Raw genomic sequence first — 15,368 nt, 5'->3', positions numbered from 1 at the left:
GCTTGCCCAAGGAAGTGGAGCGTTGAACTGGAACTTGGAGTTGACCAGGCGGTTTTGGGGGAAGTATTCTGGACAGCAGGAGCAGCAGAGTGTGCAGAGGTGAGGTCCTGAACAGGGAAGGAACGGGGCGGGGGGGAGTTCCTTGTTGGGGAAGGCCCTCAGTGAGCCCCCAGCAAGGTTAGAGGACTCCGAGGCCTTTCTGGGACCTTCTTCCCACTCTGGGGTGTGTCTGTTGGAGGTGAAGGCTTCTAGAAAATCCATGGTTCAAAGCTGAGGTTCAAAGCTCAGATTTAAGGAATCACCTCAGAACAGCCAGGCTGCGTCAGATGGGAGCCTAGGGAGATCGCACTGCGATAGGAGAACAGCACGAGCAAAGGCAGAGAGGCTGGGATGAAAGAAGGAAAGACAGTGTAGACACAACTTTCTGGTGTTAGGAAGGAGCATGAGCTGGAAATAGGAAGAATCTGAGTTTCCACCCTGGCCCTGCTTCTCACTGGGTGACCTTGGGCCAGTCTTGTCTCCTTATTGATGAAATAAGAAGTCATAACTGGACAGAAATCACATATAGGGGTCTAGAGTGGGGACTCCCAAAGCTCGGTGCAGGCACCACTCACCATCCCTCCTGAGCATGGGGTCTGGGAACTGCACAGGGAGCTGCAGTGGGGAGCAGGGGGGGACAGGGAAGCAGCCCATCAGTGAGGGGGGGCTACAATCTGTTCCTGCAACAACAGCCGGTTTCTGATCGGGACAGCAAAGACGCGGAGGCACTAGAAGAACTCTTGATTTCTAATGGGAGTATAAAATGGTGCAAGGACTTTGAGAAATAGATCAGCAGCTTCTAATAAAGTCAAACATACTAACAATCACATTCCTAGGTATTTACTCAAGCAAAATGAAATACACATCTCACAGAGACTTACACATGGACACTCAGAGCAGCCTTGTTCCTTATAGCCTCAAACTGGAAACCACGCCCATCCATCGGCGGGTGAACGGACAAGCAAACGGTGGAACAGCGTTAAGATGGGAGGCTGCTCAGCAGTACAAAGGAATGTGCTTGTGCTACACACAACATGGATGAATCTCACAGACAGAAGGGTGAGCTGCAAAAACCAAACAAGGAGGAATACGTACTAGAATTCCATTTTGATACAGTTCAAGAAAAGACAAAAATGAGTCTATAGTGACAGCCATCAGAGAGTAGCTGCTGCCTGCCAGTGGGAGCACGGGTTGCCTGGGAAGAGGCCTGAGAGAACGTTGGGCACTGTGTTCAGTAAATACCCTCCTCTCCTCCTCCACCTTGTCCCCCCGGCTTCCCTCCTCTCTCTCAATAAAACTGCGTTCCATCTCCAAATAGTCAAATGTAGTTGCAAGTCCCCAAGAAAAGGACACGTGCATATCCTACGGTCATATGGACACATACCTCTGGACCTGCACACATGCATTCAACAAATATTTCTTGACTTTTTCAGACACTATTCTAAGCACTAGGGAAGAGGTAGTGAGGAAGAAAAACAACAGATATGTCTTTATGGAGGTGACAGTCTAATGTCACCATTCTTGCCAGCCCCCGCCCTACCCCAGCCTCCTCTGGTCTCATGTTACAAATCTGGGTCATTGGTGTGGGTAAATGAAAGAGCTCAGAACATTTAAAGAAGAATTAATACCTATTCTTCTGAAACTGTTCCAAAAAATAGAAATGGAAGGAAAACTTCCAAACTTATTTTATGAGGCCAGCATTACCTTAATCCCAAAATGAGACAAAGACCCCACCAAAAAGGAGAATTACAGACCAATATCCCTGATGAATATGGATACAAAAATTCTCACCAAAAATACTAGCCAAGAGGATCCAACATTACATTAAAAGGATTATTCACCACAACCAAATGGGATTTATTCCTGGGCTGCAAATTTGGTGCAACATCCTCAAATCAATCAATGTGATATAATACATTAATAAAAGAAAGAACAAGAACCATATGATCCTCTCAGTAGATGCAGAAAAAGCATTTAACAAAGTACAGCATTCTTTCTTGATCAAAACTCTTCATGGTGGGGGTGCCTGGGTGGCTCAGTCGGTTAAGCGTCATGTTCTTCAGCTCAGGTCATGTTCCCAGGGTCCTAGGATCAAGCCCTGCATCGGGCTCCCTGCTCGGCAGGAAGCCTGCTTCTCCCTCTCCCACTCCTCTGCTTGTGTTCCCTCTCTCACTGTGTCTCTCTGTCAAATAAGTAAATAAAATCTTAAAACAAACTCTTCACAGTGTAGGGATAGAGAGTACATACCTCAGTATCATAAAAGCTATCTATGAAAAACCCACAGCCAATATCATTCTCAATGGGGAAGAGCTGAGAGCTTTCCCCTAAGGTCAGGAACACAGCAGGGATGTCCACTATCACCACTGCTATTCAACATAGTACTAGAAGTCCTAGCCACAGCAATCAGACAACAAAAAGAAATAAAAGACATCTGAATCAGCAAAGAAGTCAAACTCTGACTCTGCAGATGATAGGATACTTTATGTGGAAAACCCAGAAGACTCCACCCCAAAACTGCTAGAACTCATACAGGAATTCAGTAAAGTGGCAGAATATAAAATCAATGCACAGAAATCAGTTGCATTTCTATACACCAACAACAAGACAGAAGAGAGAGAAATTAAGGAGTCGATCCCATTTACAATTGCACCCAAAACCATAAGATCCCTAGGAATAAATCTAACCAAAGAGGCAAAGAATCTGTACTCAGAAAACTATAGAACACTCATGAAAGAAACTGCAGAAGACACAAGGAAATGGAAAAACGTTCCATGCTCATGGATTGGAAGAACAAACATTGTGAAAATGTCTATGCTACCTAGAGCAATCTACACATTCAATGCAATTCCTATCAAAATACCATCCACTTTTTTCAAAGAAATGGAACAAATAATCCTAAAATTTGTATGGAACCAGAAAAGACCCCAAATAGCCAGAGGAATGTTGAAAAAGAAAAGCAAAGCTGGCAGCATCACAATTCCGGACTTCCAGCTCTATTACAAAGCTGTCATCATCAAGACAGTATGGTACTGGCACAAAAACAGACATATAGATCAATGGAACAGAACAGAGAGCCCAGAAATGGACCCTCAACTCTATGGTCAACTCATCTTCGACAAAGCAGGAAAGAATGTCCAGTGGAAAAAAGACAGTCTTTTCAACAAATGGTGTTGGGAAAACTGGACAGCACATGCAGAATGAAACTGGACCATTTCCTCACGCCATACACAAAAACAGACTCAAAATGCATGAAAGACCTAAGTGTGAGACAGGAATCCATCAAAATCCTAGAGAACACAGGCAGCAACCTCTTCGACCTCAGCTGCAGCAACTCCTTCCTAGACACATTGCCAAAGGCAAGGGAAGCAAGGACTAAAATGAACTACTGGGACTTCATCAAGATAAAAAGCTTTTGCACAGCAAAGGACACAGTCAACAAAACCAAAAGACAACCGACAGAATGGGAGAAGATATTTGCAAATGACACATCAGATAAAGGGCTAGTATCCAAAAATCTATAAAGAACTTACCAAACTCAACACCCAAAGAACAAACAATCCAATCAAGAAATGGGCAGAAGACATGAACAGACATTTTTCCAAAGAAGACATCCAAATGACCAACAAACATGAAAAAGTGCTCAACATCACTCGGCATCAGGGAAATCCAAATCAAAACCTCAACGTGATACCACCTCACACCCGTCAGAATGGCTAAAATTAACAAGTCAGGAAACGACAGATGTTGGCGGGGATGCGGAGAAAGGGGAACCCTCCTGCACTGTTGGTGGGAATGCAAGCTGGTGCAACCACTCTGGAAAACAGTATGGAGGTTCCTCAAACAGTTGAAAATAGAGCTACCCTACGATCCAGCAATTGCACTACTGGGTATTTACCACAAAGATACAAATGTAGGGATCCGAAGGGGTACGTGCACCCCAATGTTTATAGCAGCAATGTCCACAATAGCCAAACTGTGGAAAGAGCCAAGATGTCCATCGACAGATGAATGGATAAAGAAGATGTGGTATATATACACAATGGAATATTATGCAGCCATCAAAAGGAATGAAATCTTGCCATTTGCAACGACGTGGATGGAACTAGAGGGTATTATGCTAAGCGAAATAAGTCAATCAGAGAAAGACAAGTATCATACGATCTCACTGATATGAGGAATTTTAGAAACAAGACAGAGGATCGTAGGGGAAGGGAGGGATAATGAAACAAGATGAAACCAGAGAGGGAGACAAGTGAGACTCTTAATCTCAGGAAACAAACTGAGGGTTGCTGGAGTGGTGGGGGGTGGGAGGGATGGGGTGGCTGGGTGATGGACACTGGGGAGGGTATGTGCTATGGTGAGCGCTGTGAATTGTGCAAGACTGATGAATCACAGATCTGTACCCCTGAAACAAATAATATGTTAATAAGAAAAAGAAAAAGAGCTCAGAAAAAGTCATGGTGAACAGTAATTATGGTTATAATAATAGTAATAAACCAGAAGAACTTGGAAAAAGTTCAACATTATACATAAATGGGAAGGTCACAATTGGGTGGAAAGATGGAGAGAGAACTGAGAACATAAGGTTTCTACTGGCTCTCTTACATGGGTTTTTTGGGGTTTTTTTTAGGGGACAAGGGGGGCAGAGGGAGAGGGATACCCTTAAGCAGGCTTCACACTTAGTGCACAGCCTGAGGCAGGGCTCGATCTTACAACCCTGAGGTCATGACCTGAGCCGAAATCAAAAGCCGGACACTTAACTGAGCCCCCCAGGTGCCCCTCTTACACAGTTGTAAAAAAAAAAAAAAAAAAAAAAAATAATTACCTTTTTATTTTGAAATAATGTTAGACTCACATAGAAATTGCCAAAACAGGGGCGCCTGGGTGGCTCAGTCTTAACGTCTGCCTTCGGCTCAGGTCATGATCCCGGGGTCCTGGGATCGAGCCCCACATCGGGCTCCTGCTCAGCGGGGAGTCTGCTTCTCCTTCTGCCTGCCGCTCCCCTGCTTGTGCTCACTCACGCGCTCTCGCTCTCTCTCTGACAAATAAAATCTTTAAAAAAAGAAAAAAAGAAACTGCCAAAATAGCACGCAGAGAGTTCCTATCACCCCTCGCCGGGCTTCCTCCAATGGTAACATCTTCCCACCCAGAGAACAGTTCTCATGACCAGGAAATTAATGTTGGTACGTTACTATCAAGTACACTGCAGATCTTACTCAGACTTCACCCCTTTTCACATGCACTTGTGTGTGTGTGGGGGGGGTTTCTGTGAAATGTCACCCCACATACAGATTCTCAGAGCCACCGCTGCACTCAGGACACCTGAGGACTCCCTCCTGCTCCTCTACGTCTGTAGCCTCCCTGTGCCCCGAACCCCCGGTGGTCCGTTCTCCATTGCTATCATCTTCTCATTTGAGAGTTTTCTATACACTGAATCGGTATGTGACCCCCCTCAGGGACTGGCTTTTTCTCTCAGCCCTAATGCTCTTGTGATCCATCTAAGGTGTATATATCAATCGTTTGCCCCCTTTGTTGCCGCATAAGAATTCCACGGTGTGGCTGTACCACAGTTTGTTTATCCACTCATCCACTGGAGGACATTTGAGCTGTGGGTAGTTTGGGGCTGTTACAAATAAAGATGCTAATTACATTGGTGTACAGGCCCTTAAAAGGCCCTTGACACACGCACTTGACTTTTTCTGCTCGCCTCCAGCCATAGATGTTCCTTAACATTACTCCACTGTCGTGCGCAAATCTTCACTCATCTGGATGTAATATATGTAGCGACACAGATGATAACACAACTGAGGAAGAAAGCAGACAAGACACAGAGGAGCGATAGTAATTTGTAAATGTCATAAAGTCCCTGTAGGCCTGTCAGCCATTGCCTCACATTTTGTAATGTATATTTTACACCCACCTAAAGGCTTGGCCACATTGTCCCCTGTCCACAGCGGCGTGGAAGGCACGGAGATGGCTTTTGACAGCAGCCAGATTTACAGCCAACATTATGACAGTGGCGCTGAGACTGGAGAAGCACCCCATAAAGCTGAAAAGGCGGCCGTTCAGTGCAGGATGAGTAATGCAATGCCTGTCAGCAACCCAGAGGGCATCTGTACAGCTGAGCACCCTTCATTAACGGTTACCAGAACCTTCTGGAAAAGACTGAACTATGCTTTGTATGCACCTCTACAAGACAACAACAGATGGCATGCATCTGAGAGCGATTTTCACCTCAACTCACTGACAATTACAGAAATCGAAACGCTTCAACTAGGGAGCTCTAGCAAACAGACTTGAAGAATACCACATCCTCTAATGCCAAATAAATAAGGTATCATGTTCTTAATTGTAATGAACACATCCCAACGGAAGCCAGGCCATGAGTCCCACATATGATTTATGCCTATAAGCAGGGCAGAGACAGGAATTGAAACCGACTTTCCCCAAAGAGCATGGTGCTGAAGTCACACACCCAGATGTGATGGTCAGTGGGGTGACCTTGGTCAAGTCATTTAATCTCAGGGCACCTGGGTGGCTCAGTCGTTAAGCGTCTGCTTTTGGCTTGGGTCATGGTCCCAGGGTCCTGGGATCGAACCCCACCATCGGGCTCCCTGCTCCGCGGGAAGCCTGCTTCTCCTTCTCCCACTCCCCCTGCTTGTGTTCCTGCTCTCGCTGTGTCTCTGTCAAATAAATAAATGAAATCTTTTTTAAAAAAAAGGTCAGTTAATCTCATTGAGCCTCAGTTTCCCCATCAGTGAATGGGAGTGGCAGTACACACCTGCAGGGGTCATAACGAGAAAAGGATAGGATGAAGGTCTGTAGCACGGCAGGGTCTTGGGAAGAAACAACTTTCACTAGTGAACTTCCCCTTGAAGCGGTTTCACCTCCCCACCCTCCTGGATGTGGGTGTGAATGGGGCCAGCTGGTCGTGGCAGTGAAATCTCTGTCCTCAGCCACTTCCTGCCTCAGTGTCCCCTCTGTCCCTCCCCTATCTGACTCCTCCCCTCTCCCCCCATTGCCAACATCAAAGGCTGTGAGTTTCATTGGACTCTGGTACACTCGGGGACAAGCTGGCTGGAAAAGAATTTGATTCAGGGACCCTGGATACTCCCCGACCCCAGGATTCCTGTCCATACCCCTCTCTCCTTCTCCACCAGCAGACAAGCATGGTCTCTCCTCTCTGGAGACCTAAGGGCTCCTGAAGGCAGCATCTAAAGTCTTCGGCCTCAAGAAATTATCTTCCATCAACTGTCAACTTCTAAAGTTCCCAGTGACAGGAGTGGCTCGTTCCCTCCAGACACTAACCACTTAATTAGATTCATTGGGGCAAAAGTTTTCTTTCTGAGAGAACCTGTTCAATGCCCTGTCTGCCTGAGCAGGAAAATGCAAGCACCCTCTTTGCTGCTCTGGAACCTATCCATGCCTACTGGAGGGGACAGGGTTTTTCAAAGGAGAGTCTGATTCTGGAGAAACTCCTGCTCAGCGGAAGCTCAAATCCCAAGCCCTGCCCTGAGTCCAGAGGGGTGAAGTCTCCTGGAGCCACCAACCAGGGATGTGACTGCAGTAAGAATCCTGGGACCCAAGTGGGGCCTCAGTTTCCTCATCTGCAAAATGGAATGACAAGACCCTCTCCTGGGATAGTGGTAGGAATTAAAGGAGATAATTTATGTTTCTCTAAAATGTCATTGTCCCTAGACTAGCAGGCAAGAACATATTTTTCCCATGGTGAGAGCAGCCCTGCAAGTAAGCCCCACTCTGCACACACAACTCAGACTCTTGCACCATGCCTGCCAACAGCCCATTGGCCAAAGCAAGTCACATGACTCGGGAGGAGTGGAAGTAGACCCCCAGTGGGATGAGGGAGGGAGGGCAGGATAGAAGACAGAACAATACTCCAGTTGGCCATGAGTGGTATATGGTTGAGCTGAGATTTGCACCCACATTCTCTTTGAGGGCGAAATCTCTACATTATTAACCTGCAGTGACTCAAATTAAGAATGAATACTCAATTGTTTTTTACTTATAGGAACGAGTCTTTTATTAACATCCTTCTTTGGTTGGCCTTACATTGTTTTCCCAGCAGGGAAAGGCCTACTTAGCAAGCATTTATGGGCTAGGACTGGGAGTGCTTTACATATATCAACCATGTAATCACCATAACTTGCCTGTGAGGTAGGTGGTGTTCTTATCCCATTTTAGAGAAGAAAAAAACTGAGGCACAGGCTAAATAACTCGCCCAGCGTTCTCACAGTAAGAGGCGTCAAGAGGCTGTGGACCACACTGGCTCCCTCTAGCATGTGGGCTCTCCCCATTGGGCCTGCCTGGGCGGGGGCAGCCCTGAAGGACTCCGGCGGTGCTCAGCAGGCAGCGGGGAAGGGGCTTCTTCATGCCCCCACCCCATTCGGGGTGGTTTCCGTCATGAGCAGCCTCAGCTCTGATTTCATGCTGCCGGAAGACTCCCTCTGCTGTTAACACACGCTGCTCCCTTTGTAGACATGGCCTCAGTCCCCGCAGCTGTTGTGATACCCATTTCATAGGCAAGGAGCCTGAGGGGTGGGGAGGGAGCCACCACCTGAGCTCTTCCTGGAGCCAGCATGGGAACCCTAGGGCCTGAGGGCAGGGGCAGCAGCTCCCAGCCTTGGGATGCATGGGGGCACAGGGTCCTGGCTGTGGCATAACATTGGGGTATCCCCGATAGGGGGGGAGGGGGGTTTTCCAGGGAGGCCTCCTGTGGGGCTTTCCTCATGGGGGTGTCCTGGGGGGCTGGCATTCCAGCCAAACCTGAACCTTGGCCCCTTGGCCCAATCCACAGCAGAGGAAACACAGAAACACACATATGATCTCAGAGAGAATGTTCTCAGAAGTCTTTCCCACTCGACCTTTACTTCTAGGAGCACTTACCACTCCTCACGTCTTGGCCCACGATGGCCTCTTCCTGACTCAGCTCCAGCTGCTCAGCCGTGTGCTTGACTCGGGGAATGTCAGGAGTTTGCGGTGTGTGCACCCCAAAGACACGAGAATCCCCAGCAGCCCTGTTGTCAACAGAAACGCTCCAAGGCCAAGACTTTTAAGATGAGGTAGTTAGTGGGCAACAGCTGAGGTGTTTTGTGAGGCCCACTGCATGATGCACAGCTGAGACGGGGCCACTTCAGTGCGGACTTTTTTAAAAAATTTTTTTATTATGTTAATCACCATACATTACATCATTAGTATTTGATGCAGTGTTCCATGATTCATTGTTTGTGCATAACACCCAGTGCTCCACGCAGAACGTGCCCTCTTTAATACCCATCACCAGGCTAACCCATCCCCCCACCCCCCTCCCCTCTAGAACCCTCAGTTTGTTTTTCAGAGTCCATCGTCTCTCATGGTTCGTCTCCCCCTCCGACTTACTCCCCTTCATTCTTCCCCTCCTGCTATCTTCTTTTTTTCTTAACATATATTGCATCATTTGTTTCGGAGGTACAGATCTGTGATTCAACAGTCTTGCACAATTCACAGCGCTCACCATAGCACATACCCTCCCCAATGTCTATCACCCAGCCACCCCATCCCTCCCACCCCCCACCACTCCAGCAACCCTCAGTTTGTTTCCTGAGATTAAGAATTCCTCATATCAGTGAGGTCATATGATACATGTCTTTCTCTGATTGACTTATTTCGCTCAGCATAACACCCTCCAGTTCCATCCACGTCGTTGCAAATGGCAAGATCTCATTCCTTTTGATGGCTGCATAATATTCCATTGTGTATATATACCACCTCTTCTTTATCCATTCATCTATCGATGGACATCTTGGCTCTTTCCAGTTTGGCTATTGTGGACACTGCTGCTATAAACATTGGGGTGCACGTACCCCTTCGGATCCCTACATTTGTATCTTTGGGGTAAATACCCAGTAGTGCAATTGCTGGATCGTATGGTAGCTCTTATTTTCAGCTTTTTGAGGAACCTCCATACTGTTTTCCAGAGGGGCTGCACCAGCTTGCATTCCCACCAACAGTGCAGGAGGGTTCCCCTTTCTCCGCATCCCTGCCAACATCTGTCGTTTCCTGACTTGTTCATTTTAGCCATTCTGACCGGTGTGAGGTGGTATCTCATTGAGGTTTTGATTGGGATTTCCCTGATGCCAAGCGATGTGGAGCACTTTTTCATGTGTCTGTTGGCCATTTGGATGTCTTCTTTGGAAAAATGTCTGTTCATGTCATCTACCCATTTCTTGATTGGATTATTTGTTCTTTGGGTGTTGAGTTTGGTAAGTTCTTTATAGATTTTGGATACTAGCCCTTTATCTGATATGTCATTTGCAAATATTTTCTCCTATTCTGTTGGTTGTCTTTTGGTTTTGTTGACTGTTCTTTTGCTGTGCAAAAGCTTTTTATCTTGATGAAATCCCAGTAGTTCATTTTTGCCCTTGCTTCCCTTGCCTTTGGCAATGTTTCTAGGAAGAAGTTGCTGTGGCTGAGGTCAAAGAGGTTGCTGCCTGTGTTCTTTAGGATTTTGATGGACTCCTATCTCACGTTTAGGTCTTTCAACCATTTGGAGTCTGTTTTTGTGTGTGGTGTAAGGAAATGGTCCAGTTTCATTCTTCTGCATGTGACTGTCCAATTTTCCCAACACCATTTGTTGAAGAGACTGTCTTTTTTCCACTGGACATTCTTTCCTGCTTTGTCAAAGATTAGTTGACCATAGAGTTGAGGGTCCATTTCTGGGCTCTCTATTCTGTTCCATTGATCTATGTGTCTGTTTTTGTGCCAGTACCATACTGTCTTGATGATGACAGCTTTGTAACAGAGCTGGAAGTCCGGAATTGTGATGCTGCCAGCCTGGCTTTTCTTTTTCAACATTCCTCTGGCTATTCAGGGTCTTTTCTGGTTCCATACAAATTTTAGGATTATTTGTTCCCTTTCTTTGAAAAAAGTGGTTGGTATTTTGATGGGGATTGCATTGAATGTGTAGATTGCTCTAGGTAGCATTGACATCTTCACAATGTTTGTTCTTCCAATCCATGAGCATGGAACGTTTTTCCATTTCTTTGTGTCTTCTTCAATTTCTTTCATGAGTATTTTATAGTTTTCTGAGTACAGATCCTTTGCCTCTTTGGTTAAATTTATTCCTAGGGATCTTATGGTTTTGGGTGCAATTGTAAATGGGATCGACTCCTTAATTTCTCTCTCTTCTGTCTTGGTGGTGGTGGATAGGAATACCACTGATTTCTGTAATGCGGACTTTTTTCAATAAACATACTGGGAAAATGTTTTAGAGATTTGTAACAATTTGAAAAAACTCACAAACCATATAGGCTAGAAATATTTAAAAATTTTAAAAAAAGTGAGATATTATTATAGGAATGCAATATATAATATCCAAAATCTGTCTTTTGAAAGAGAGAGCACGTGAGCATGAGGAGGGGTGGAGGGAGAGAGAATCTCAAGCAGACTCCCCACTGAGTGTGGAGCCTTGTGGGGCTCAATCCCAGAACCCTGAGAGCATGACCCGAGATGAAATCAAGAGTCAGACGCCCAATCGACTAAGCCACCCAGGTGCCCCACATAGAGAATATGTCTTAAGTGATGACCTTAGCAGTAAGGCCTCTGGTCAACAGTGGACTATTAGTACTATAGTCACCAACACTAAAAACAGGGAGATCTGACCTAAAATCAGGATGGCTTCTCCTGACGCCTGGGAGGCTCTGCCTATGGGCCACACCAAGCCAGGGCTAGTGAGCCAGGGAGGCCCCCGAAGTGCACAATCTATGGAGCCTCACTCCCTGGTCTGCGCCCCCCATCGCGTTTGTCAGGCCCACTTTTAGGTTTGGTGGATGCCTCAGTTTACCCTGAATGGACCTTTGAGAAGCCAAGCCACATCCTACTCTTTCTGCTCCCCTCCTTTCCCCTCTTTGCTTTCTTTTTTTTTTTTAAATAATTGGCAGCCTCTTTTTTTTTCTTTTTTTTTTTTTAAAGATTTTATTTATTTATTTGAGAAGGAGAGAATGAGAGACAGAGAGCACAAGAGGGAAGAGGGTCAGAGGGAGAAGCAGACTCCCTGCTGAGCAGGGAGCCCGATGTGGGACTCGATCCTGGGACTCCAGGATCATGACCTGAGCCGAAGGCAGTCGCTTAACCAACTGAGCCACCCAGGCGCCCTCTTTTTTTTTTCTTAACAGAATTCGAATTCAATACAGTAAAGTGGATCTTAAAGATTCAACTCGGTGAGTTTTGACAGACAAGTGTTTGCACCGTGTAACAACGGCCCCATCGAGATACAGAGTACTCCCCTCCCCCCAGAAAGCTCTCCCGCCCCTCCCAGGCACCCGACCTCCTCACCTGAGGTGCCACTCCTGTGCCTTCCACCACCGAGAATGCTTTCGCCTGTTCTGGGACTCGACAGGGATGAATCCTACAGGGTGTACTTTTTGGGGTGCATCCTCTGTCGCTCCACATACCATCTGTGAGACTGGCCCATTGCGGCAGGTCTCCCCAGTGGTTCCTTTTTCTTCCACTGTGGGGCCGTATCACCTCTGGCGGAGCCATTCTCCTGCTGGTGGACAACCGGGTCATTGATGGGCTCGTGTGAAGAACGCTGATGCACGAACAAGCATCAGGGGGTTTGCTGGAATCTCTAAAGCCCTCACCTTCACGGGGGAGGAGAGAAGGTAGATTAGGCCCAGTCTTCCCGACCCTCATCTCCTTACCCCCGCTTTAAAAAGTCTCTGTCTTCTTTGCCCACCCTTTCTGTGGGTTCACAGAGTGACAGATTTACGGGGAGGGACAGAGAGGGGAGGGGACCAGCCACAGATGGGAATTTTGTGAAAGGGTGCTATGACGCCACACACTTGCACACACACGAATATGCGCACACACATATGCACACAGGCACACAGAGAGGCATGCGCGCACATGCGCACATATGCGTATGTGCACAGAGGCATGCACAGATGCACACTCACGCATGCGCACGGGCACACACACGCGGCCAAGCCAGTACGGGCTATGGGGATGGGAAGAACCTGCTTAGATCAGCTCCCGCTCATGAAGGCGTCAGTTGACAGTCTGTTTTCTAGCTTCCTGTCTTGCCTCCCACCCTGCCCATCGATCCTGGAGCTGCCAGGTTTCTTTTTCTACATAAGATACTATTTTGCTCACATCACCCGCTGCTCAAGCACCTTCCATGCCCCAGGTCTGATCGCCACAGGCGGCAGGCGGTGCTCCCTCACACACTCCACACCTGTTCCCACTGCAGGGCCTTGGGGCTTTATCTAAGCCCAAAACCTGGTCAGTTGCCCCCTCGCGGATGAAGCCGTTCCCAAATGCCAGCAGCCCGGACACTCTGCCCAAGATCTACCCCTGCAGATGCACTGTCACCTGTCCCAGCCCTCTCCCTGCTGTCATTGTTTTTGTGACCACCTAGGAGCAGGGTTGGAGAGGAAAGGTGCACTCAATCAGGTGTCTCAAGGCCAGACTCTGCAGTTCTGGGCTGACAGGAGAGGTCTGCGTGTCTAGCCTAATGGGGTGGGGGTGGGGGGGCAGTGTGAATCAGGTGCGGTGGAGACAGATCTTGGTCCTTGGCCTCCTTGGCAGCCGCGTGGGGTCCCTAGGTCTTTGGGGCACAGGGGCTGCTCCCCAGTGGACATACCAGTCCCCACATCCCCTAAATGCACAGGTAAAGGTGAAGGCCACCTTTGCTCACATATAAGTGACCCCCAAAGTGACCCCCAAATATAACGTTTTCCCAGTAAGATCTTTCGGATTGTTTGTGACCATCTAGACATTTAGGGATCGAGTGAAACTACTCAAATGTTCTGTATATTTTGTTTATTAATTGGTTGCACATAAATCCTAAGCGTGTTTTGAGACCAGATTGTCTCGTGCTCCTTTTCTTCTCTGTTAGGTCTGACCCAGTCTGAGTATAGAGCTGCTTTGCACAGCCCAAGAACAGCCCCATGATGGGGACATGTTGGGGCGGGGGGGGGCGGTGCTCATGGTGGGGACGACTGGAACCAACGTTCTCCCAAGGGTCCATGGAGTAGGCAAGGCAGAAGGGGCTGGACAAAGTGTATGCCCAGGCTTCTCCAGGAAGTAAACGGATCAGTCCCCTTCAGATAGACCGGCCCTGGCTGGTTTCCCTGTGGTTTCCAGTCACAACCAGTCCTGACTCACCCGTGTCCCCATGCCAAGGTTTCTGGATTAGACCAGATAGAGAGTGAGAGACAGACACAGAGAAAGAGACAGACAGAGATAGAGAGAGAAAGACCAGAGATAAACAGATATATATAGATCGGGAGAGCCAGACCAAGAAAGAGAAAATACAAGCCAGAGAGACACAGAGTTGGAGAAAGAGCGAGAGAGGGACATACACACACACACAGACCCAGAATGTCAGCAAGATACTGAGGCGCTCAGACACAGACACAGACACACAGAGAAACAGCCACAGAAGCAGACGCAGGGATGGGGAGAGGAAGCAACAGCCCCGAAGAGGGAACGACTCAACATCTGCAGGAGACAAACACAAAACTCCTCGGTGGCTACAATCATGGGGGCTCCTCCGGCCTTTCATCAAGCCTCCACCTGCCTGAAAGATCACACGGGGATGGCTCTTCAAATGTCTAAGAACCTTCTTACCCAAACCCACGCCCTGGGCCAGAACGCTTTGTCAGAAAGGGCTTCGCAAACAGTTGTGGCCAGGAATGCACCCCTCCCCCATCGCAATGGTGACTGAGGCCACCGGGTCTCCAGCCCTTGCTTCCACTGTGACACGGCTGAGGCCACATGTAGGGACAGCTATAGGCTGCCCACAGCGGCCACAGGCTGAGTCTCCAGGGGAACAGCCTGCTGTCCAGAAACTCTCCCCATCCCGAGGGGGCAGGAGAAATGCCGAGACCCCAGAGCTGTGCCCTGCCACCTCTCAGCACCCCAGCCATCCCTGCGGTGCAGCCCGGGACCCTGTGCTTGACAGTAAAGGCAGAGAGGACAGAGAGAAAGATGACTCTGGGATCATGGTCTCAACCATGGCCTGACTTGTCCTGTGTGTCTGTCCGTCCACAGCTGTTCCCCCGAGGAAGCCGGGGGAAGGGGACGCTCCTCAACGTGATGCGTATAAATAAACCTGGAGCCACATGGGCTCAGACCAGGGAGCTATTTCAGGGTTAGAACACATGCTGGCCCCTGATGAAAGAGAAATTCCACCAGCAGCACAGAGAGCTTCCCTCAAGCCTGGGATTAAGTGTTTCTCCAAGTCACGAACGCCGGCCAACGTGGCCGCACTGGCTGCTGGCGGGGCAGCCGGGCGCCCGTGGCCACCACGCGCTCCAGATGGGCTGTGG

At 48.1% G+C, this 15,368-nt stretch overlaps 1 long non-coding RNA gene across 2 annotated transcripts in view; it reads right to left on the bottom strand.

Moving 5' to 3' along the window:
- Positions 1–15,368, bottom strand: part of LOC141374099 (uncharacterized) — a 52,237-nt gene that overhangs the window by 8,571 nt on the left and 28,298 nt on the right. The window contains exon 2 of one of the 2 annotated variants that reach the window (XR_012380683.1): positions 12,370–12,580. This is a non-coding gene — a long non-coding RNA (uncharacterized lncRNA). Of the gene's footprint in view, positions 1–12,369; positions 12,678–15,368 lie in introns of both variants that reach the window. The other variant, XR_012380682.1, reaches the window with a different exon arrangement.

The sequence above is a fragment of the Callorhinus ursinus genome, unplaced genomic scaffold (assembly GCF_003265705.2).
Source record: "Callorhinus ursinus isolate GAN/ISIS: 27379988/994484 unplaced genomic scaffold, GSC_fseal_2.0 scaffold1, whole genome shotgun sequence".
NCBI lineage: Eukaryota > Metazoa > Chordata > Mammalia > Carnivora > Otariidae > Callorhinus > Callorhinus ursinus.
Note: the sequence above shows the minus strand (reverse complement) of the source record. Positions and strands in the feature narration are given on the sequence as shown.